This window comes from Pan paniscus, chromosome 7, assembly GCF_029289425.2.
Source record: "Pan paniscus chromosome 7, NHGRI_mPanPan1-v2.0_pri, whole genome shotgun sequence".
Classification (NCBI taxonomy): Eukaryota; Metazoa; Chordata; class Mammalia; order Primates; family Hominidae; genus Pan; species Pan paniscus.
Genome location: NC_073256.2, coordinates 64,343,603 through 64,351,664, shown reverse-complemented (window position 1 = coordinate 64,351,664; position 8,062 = coordinate 64,343,603).

Sequence of the window (8,062 nt, the reverse complement as noted above, 5' to 3'; positions counted from 1 at the left end):
TAATTTTAATCCAGCTTAAGATGATCATGGCACTTGACTGTAAGAATTCATAAGCTCTGTTCAAGAGCCTTTCAATATATCTAGAACACATCTCCTCTGCCGTTCATCATAAACTGCCCAAATCACTTCCTTGTGCTGCAATATCTAGATTGATGGATTCTCTTAATTTCACTACTGTACCAACTCAGAAATGATTGTAACACTGAAAATTAACTCACCACATAGTAAGGGTATCTAAGTACCCTTGGGGTAGCTTAAAGGAAGAGCTGTCTCTCCCCTCTTGCCCATTCTATGCCCTCACCTCCCGACTGCTAGGCTTGGCCTGACTTTTCTCCCTGCTAAGTACAGCCAACCTGACTGACCTTGGTCTTTGCCTGGGTTTGTCGGGGGGGTGGATTAAGACTGTGCATGAGCAGTTATAATTTGGAGGATTAGCGATAGCCTTCCTCTAACTGGCTCCTCTCATTGGCTTCCCCTTCTCTTCCCAGCACTCTGTGTGAAGGACCAGAAAGCCAGGCTAGGCCTGTTTAGGAGAGGTAGACATCACCTCGCAAGCAGCATGAAGAAATTCTATTTGGGAAACAATTAAGTGTTTTTTTTTAACTACAGGATTTAAAAACCACCACTGAAAACTGGTAGTCCTGCATTCTTAACCTGCAAATATCTCTGTGTACAAGACTGCACTTGTAAGAAACCAGGCCTGCAATTGCTTGCACCATAAAATCATCCAAAACATTCACTAAGTTCCTACTTTGTGCAACACCATGAGGGTTAATGTATTCTAAGCCGGTTGTCCCTGCCCTAACCCCATTCACCATGTAAAGTGATAATTCCATGGGCCGCTTGTGTCGTCACCTGTCACTGCTTGGATTCATGGTAATAGCGCCTCTCCTGCCTCCCCCCACAAAGTTATATCATTTGTATTAAAGAAGGTTGTTAAAGGGGATTCAAATCAATTACTTTGAAACTATGAAGACAACCATCTGGAGAAAGTTCCTTTGAGCTGCTCTGTAGCTCCCGTGCTTTTCCTGACCCTGTGTCTTATCTCAGGGGGCCATTTCCTCCCAGAGTCACCTCTGACGCTCGCCCAGTCATTCACAGCTAGTGTTTAGTTCTCACCAAGTGCAACCAAGGGAGGATTGGGAATTGCATTAGACATAGAGCGACTACAAAAGATACATAATAAAATAGAAATTTAACCCATATATACATTAATTACAATTTAGCAAGTTGTGAGGATGGTTTGGTAATATTTCCAAAAGAGGCAGAAGTAATAGATCTGCATTTTCTGATGGAGCGACTGCCCTCTCTGTCAGGGATTGAGGCAGATGGTGTCTTGCAGTGTTTTCCAGTCTAAGTTGCCACTGAGGGACAAGCCCTCCCAAACAGGTAGCAAGTAAATCAAAGTGCACTTCTCACAGATATATCTCAAGTAAACTTGCTCAGTTTTTTCTTTTTCTTTTTCTTTCTTTTTTTTTTTTTTTTTGACAGAGGAGTCTCACTCTGTTGCCCAAGCTGGCATGGTCTTGGCTCACTGCAACCTCTGCCTCCCAGATTCAAGCAATTCTCCTGTCTCAGCCTTCTGAGTAGCTAGGAATACAGACACACACCACCATGTCTGGCTAATTTTTTGTACTTTTAGTAGAGGCAGGGTTTCACCATGTTGGTCAGGCTGGTCTCAAACTCCTGACCTTGTGATCTGCCCTCCTCGGCCTCCCAATGTGCTGGGATTACAGGTGTGAGCCACCACGCCCGGCCAAACTTTCTCAGTTTCGTGGGAAAGTAATAAAGACAGGAAATCTAATGGAGGCATCCTTAATGAGGCTGGGCGCACGTCTGCATTTGAAGTGCCTTTATCGGCATCACTGCCCGGGCAGCAGCTCACTGACCCAGCTCCACCATTGGTCATTTGTGGCTTTCTGTGGACCTCAAGCCTCCTACCTACCCTTCAAGAAAATATACCCCGCCTAAAACACACATCCTCTCATTTATTTTTACTTCCCTCTTTTCTGTTTTGCTCCACACTGCCCCTATTATGTGGTCCCAGCTAGGCTCACAGAGGTCCCTGGGGTGAGAGATTGTCAGCGTGGAGGACATTTGGATGCACTGGTTGAAACCCAGGCTGCCCTCTCCTAGCCTGAGCTGCACCTGCCCACCTCCCATCTGCATTTCCAAAGCCTCGTGTGGATGAAGGGGACCTAAGCAGCCTGCTCCCTGAGGGAAGACACCACCACTTGGAGCCACACAGCCTGAAGACAGAGAACAGTGTGGAAGTAAGCAGAAGGATTTAGGAATCCTCTCTGTGAGTGGCATTTAGAGCCTGAGTCACTGCCTCCCAGCAGAAATAATTAGCCCAAAAGCACTGGGAAGTCTGGGAGGTTAATTAAAACCATTTAGTCATGTCTTCCTTCATGAATCCTTTAGAAACATGATAAAGTCAGAAAATGGAATAAATTAAAATTTTAAGATCCCCATAATCTCAATAATACATGATATGAAAATCTAATGAGCGCTTTTTTTCCAGATATTGGGCTAAGCATTTTACATGCATTGTCTCACTAATTTCTCCCAACTATCCTAAGAAGTAAACATTACTCACTATTTTCATCCTACAGATTGAGGAAATTGGATTTTGGAAAATCAGGAATGTCCTATGTGTCTCAACTAGAAAAGGGCAAAAGCCAAGATTCAGACCTTATCTAGTTCTAATGCTGAAGACCTTTGTCTAAAGCAAATCTGTTCTCGCCACATATCCTCCACTTACTCCTGTGGAGTGAGTGAGTGTCTCCAGCTCCAGAATCTCCCAGCAGACCCTCGTGGCTGCAGGCTGGGTTGCTATGTGGTGTACATGTATTGTGAGATCATTGATTCCTCTCCTATCCACTCTTCTCATCTGAACATACCTTGGGATTTGCTTTCTTTAGTGGGAGTTTCCTGCTTGGATGTAATGCCTTTCATATTTGGTGCTAATAAGAATCTGGACATTAGGCTGGGACCTGGCCTTACCAAGAGTTCAGATGTGGTGGAGAACATGGAGTGGTCACTAGGCTGGAAAACTCTGTTGGCACCAAGAGAGGCAGAGTGAGAGGAGCGTCAACAGACTATGCTAAGAGGGAAGAGAGGCAGAGACCACCACCTGCTTGTGAGGAGAATGGTGGAAGCCAGACTCCTCAACTAGAGAGGGACAAGGAATGCTTCTTTGAGCCATCTCGGATGATGTCAGGGAAAGGCTTCTACCTAGAGAAGAAGAAGATGCCGATGATAAGAGGCCATGAAATGAAGTGGCAAACATAATAAATTATAATGTGGTGCTTTCCAGGTGCCAGTCACTAGCCCAAGGATAGACAGCTGGGACATGGTAGAGCTGGGATTTGTACCAGATTTGACCTGCAGCCCAGGCCATTACCCATGTTCTAGCCCTGACTGCCTCTTACTGTCACAAGATACCACCTGGCATGGCACAGGTCACATGAACTTTGAAAGTGTGATATAAGTGAAAAGTGATTATAGGTTGGTAGGAACCATGGCATTTATCATCCCAAATGGGATGCTATCATGAAAGGAGATGCTCATAGTTACATCAGCACAATGTAATCTGGGGTTGTCCCAGGCAAAGCAGGATGTATTGTCACCCTATTTATCGGTTATGAATTACTCCACAAATTAAATTTATGTAAAATTGGAATAGCACCTGCTCTCTCTGCCTCTACCTCGCAGGGTTTCTGTAAGGTAGGATTGAATGAGATAATGTCTGTTACATCATGTTACAAAGAGGGAAGCTGTTTCCCCCTTTGAATAAACTGTAAGTATGATCTGAATGCATGGATTATGGTAGGTGTGTCAGGACAGTGATATGTGTGCCCATCTTGGAGTGTGCTTAGGTTCTTCATAGGTGCTCATGTGTAATGATTAAGTATGGGCACCAAAAGCCTGGAAATGGGGAACCCTGGTTTCTGGATCCCTCCCTGTAATAAATGCATGGCATTGCTTAAGTCTCTTACTAGTATAAGGAAGTCGAAGGATGTTTCTAAAGTATCTTTAATAATTGAATTTAGAAAAATTAATTTCATAAAAGTCTAGTAAAGTGCTGGTGTAAACATCACCAGAATGCTCCTGAATGCTACCCTCTTGGAGTCAGCATTAATGCAACTACCCTCCCCCCCCCACACACACAGACACACACACATCTCTCTCACGACACACTCAGAACATACAGACATACACACCATAGTGTATCCCATTTACCACATGCAGTAGAGTTATTTGAATCTCTCTCATCCCATCAAGAGTTCACTAATTCTAAAGCAATTGGCATCACACTGCTCACATCTAGGGTTCTGATTAACCACATTCAAGATTTAATGTGTTTGTTATGCTGGCTCTAAAGTGCTAAAATATCAAAGGGAAATTAATGAGATATGATTTGTATGAAAGGATAAAAGTCTAAAATCCCATTAGATAAACATGAACTTGCATCCAAGTTACGTGAGCTCCAACAAGCCAAATTCATGCCGTGGTCCACTTGCTGTGTTCTTAATTGGGATAGTGTGAATCTGACTAAGTGCAAGGCAAGCTGCTTCCCTCTTCATATCTCTCATTACTTGGTACTGTATTTTGATCCATGTAAACACAGAAAAGAACATAGCAGCCCCAGAAATTCAAGTTAGTCACTAACCAGGAAGTGGGTGCACCTTCCGTATTTCCAGGGACCCTGGCGGTTACGCCATGGGATGTGTGCGTGATGTGTGCAGCCCCTGCAGCCAGCGCCGGCAGACCCCATCCCAGACAACGGAAGCGCTGCGGAGAAGCGGCCCTGCCCCTACCCGCACCAAGCTCTCAGTCTAGAAGAACAGAGTTGCTGTTTGCTGTCTTGGAAACGAAAGACGAGGAAGAGGAGGGGAAAGGAAAAAAGGAGGAGGAAAACAAAAACACGGAGTGGGGCGAGGGGGAGGTGGAAAAAGAAAAAGATTAACTGAGTGGAGAAAAAAGTTTTCATGCCATGAATTTTTTTAAAAAGGAAACAGGTAAGCAGAGAGTTAAGGGAGTGGTGTTTTTCTCTTCTTTCATGGCCACAGGATTCTAGAAAATCAAATAGCAGGTCTGGGAGGGACAGCCTTGCTCCACAGAGTCTACTGAGAGATGGTGCAGTGGGGAGACAGAACTGCAGCAGGGCAGGATGTGGAGCAGGCCAGGGCCTGCACCAGCGCCCAGGTATGCGGCTGACAGGCAGGGCGCTGGCCCGCGGCAGGTGCAGCACCGCCAGTGCCCGCAGCCCCAGGAAAAGAAAACCTGCAGGTGCCGTCAGGACATGTCCTGAGCCTCCGAAGCCACGCGCTTTTCTGAATAGCTGTCCTATGCTCATTGTCTGGCTGCAAGATAATGGTGTGCATTGGGAGGGGACAAGAGGGAGGGAGTGGTGTGTGGAGTCTCCTGCTCTGGTGGCTTTGATGACACACAGGGGTGGCTTCAGAGAGAGGGGCAGTGGGAGGAGGCGGGGCAGGCAGTGGAGATCCCAGGGTGCTGGTGTGGGCTGGCTAAGCCTGTGCCAGAGGAGGCGGGGTGGGGACTCCCCTGCCAGTCCCGGGGCAGCTCCTCTTCCCCCAGAAGAGCGCCCCTCCCTGCCCTCTCTCCCAGGCTGCATGGACGCAGGCAGTCTGTTGACTGCAGAGCACCCCTGTGAGTATGATCCACTGTCCCTACATGCCTGGGACTCTCCTCTGTCTACCTTCAGCCATCTGCGGCACATTGGCTCTAAGCAGTTCAGCTCAGTACTCACAATCCCAAGAATTTATAAATGCTGCCTGAGTCCCTGCACATGCCAGGAGCGCACATGGGTTAGTACACACTGTTGGTGCTCCGGGGCTTCTCTGTTGAGTTACCTCTCAGCCCGCTCATGACCTGTCACCAGAGGCAGTTCTAAAAATAAGCAATTATCACGTTCAGCTGGAAGCAGGAGAAAGCAATGGAGCCACTTGTCTTTTGCCAGCTCTGAATACCTGATCAAGGGGATCTCCCGCCCTCCTCTGAAAGGGCTGGCATACATTTTGGGGGAGTGGGGAATAGGAGGACATTTTCCCTTTGTACAAAGTTAACTCCGTGTTGTGGTTGTTGTCCTACTGGCTGCAGCCAAGGAGCAAGGAGGCAGGAATGAAGGCAGGGCAGTGCTCCCGGCTGGGCCCTGGGAAAGGAGCAATGCTCCCTGGCTAGACCCAGGGAAAGGAGCAATGCTCCCTGGCTAGACCCAGGGAAAGGAGCACTGCTCCCTAGCTAGATCCAGGGACAGGAGTAGTGCTCCCAGCTAGATCCAGGGAAAGGCTGCTCCCCAGCTAGACCCAGGGAAAGGAGCCCTGCTCCCTAGCTAGATCCAGGGACAGGAGTAGTGCTCCCAGCTAGATCCAGGGAAAGGCTGCTCCCCAGCTAGATCCAGGGACAGGAGTAGTGCTCCCAGCTAGATCCAGGGAAAGGCTGCTCCCCAGCTAGATCCAGGGAAAGGAGTAGTGCTCCCAGCTAGACCCAAGGACAAGAGTTGTGCTCCTGGCTAGACCTTGGGAGAGGAACAGTGCTCCCAGCTAGACCCAAGGACAGGAGTAGTGCTCCCAGTTAGACCTTGGGAGAGGAGCAGTGCTCCCAGCTAGACCCAGGGACAGGAGTAGTGCTCTTCACTGGACCCAGGGACAGGAGCAGTGCTCCCCAGCTAGACCCAGGGACAGGAGCAGTGCTCCCAGCTAGACCCAGGGACAGGAGTAGTGCTCTTCACTGGACCCAGGGACAGGAGCAGTGCTCCCCAGCTAGACCCAGGGACAGGAGTAGTGCTCCTCGCTGGACCCAGGGACAGGAGCAGTGCACCCCGGCTAGACCCCGGGACAAGAGTACTGCTCCCCAGCTAGAGGTGCACCCAAGCCCTTCCTTCGTTCTCCGGCCTCACAGGGCCGCTGCTGCAGCCTCCTGAAAAGGTGCTCTGAGCCCTGCATCCTGCCCTGTGCTCTGAACCCAGTGCTCACAGCTGATCCCCCTGGATGGAGCAAGCACACCTCTGCTTGGGCCACTGAGCAAGAACTCAGCGCCATGCCAGGGCTCCCTCCTCCAGAACCCACCATGCCCCTGCGTGCACCCTACAGGAAAGGCGGCGGCCAGGAGGGACTGCAGCCCGGGTGCCTAGAGCACTCGGTGCCTCACTTTACACAGTCATTGCGGGGTGGGGTTTTCCTCAGAACACCTGCCATGCAGGGTGGGGAAGATTTAGGTGAATAGACTGAAAGCACCAAGAGTGGTACCCAGCACATAGGAGATGTTCAGTACTTGTCAACTCTCGTGATTGTGACGTAATGCAAAAGTCCGTATGCATTGCAGCGTTCTGTTCAGTGTCATGCTCTTGAGAACAGCCATGCTGACCCTACATGCCACCTGGGTCACACCTCCCAGCGTTCAGGCAGCGCTCAGTGCATGCTGCTGGCTGCCAGCCCACCTGCAGCTATTCCAGGGCAGGACTGGAATTCCTCCAGGGTTCCGCGTCCTAAGTGGGCAGGCCTGGCAGGAGCCAAGGTGCAGTTCAGCTGCCACAAGTAGGTGATTAAGAGATTCCTCATTGTATGATACACAAATACCTTCCCTGCAAAATTGCCGAGCTAAGAATGCAGTGTCTACTTCCACAGAATGCTGACTCTTGGTCAAATCAGTATCCCTGTTGGCTGAGCATCCAGGGATGTTCTCTTTAGGAAAACAGTGCCTCAGAAACTCACAGCTTACTGTGAAGAAATCTTTTCCTGTACCTATTACTAACCACCCAACTGAAACCTATTGCTATGTGAGTTTTAGAGCACTTTGTTTTCTGGTCTTAATTTAAGTTCTGGTTGTATGTGCGTGCATGTGTGGGTGTGCATGTGTGTTATGTATTCCTCCATGCACACATGCATGAGCTCACACATGCATGCATGCATGAGCTCACACATGAAGTGAGACCTCCTCTCTGGATCTCCCATGTCATCAGCTCCACCTGGCTTTGCATTTACTTGCATGTCTTGCTGAGGAAGCCTCTAGATTAATGCACATGGTTTTCTACTCA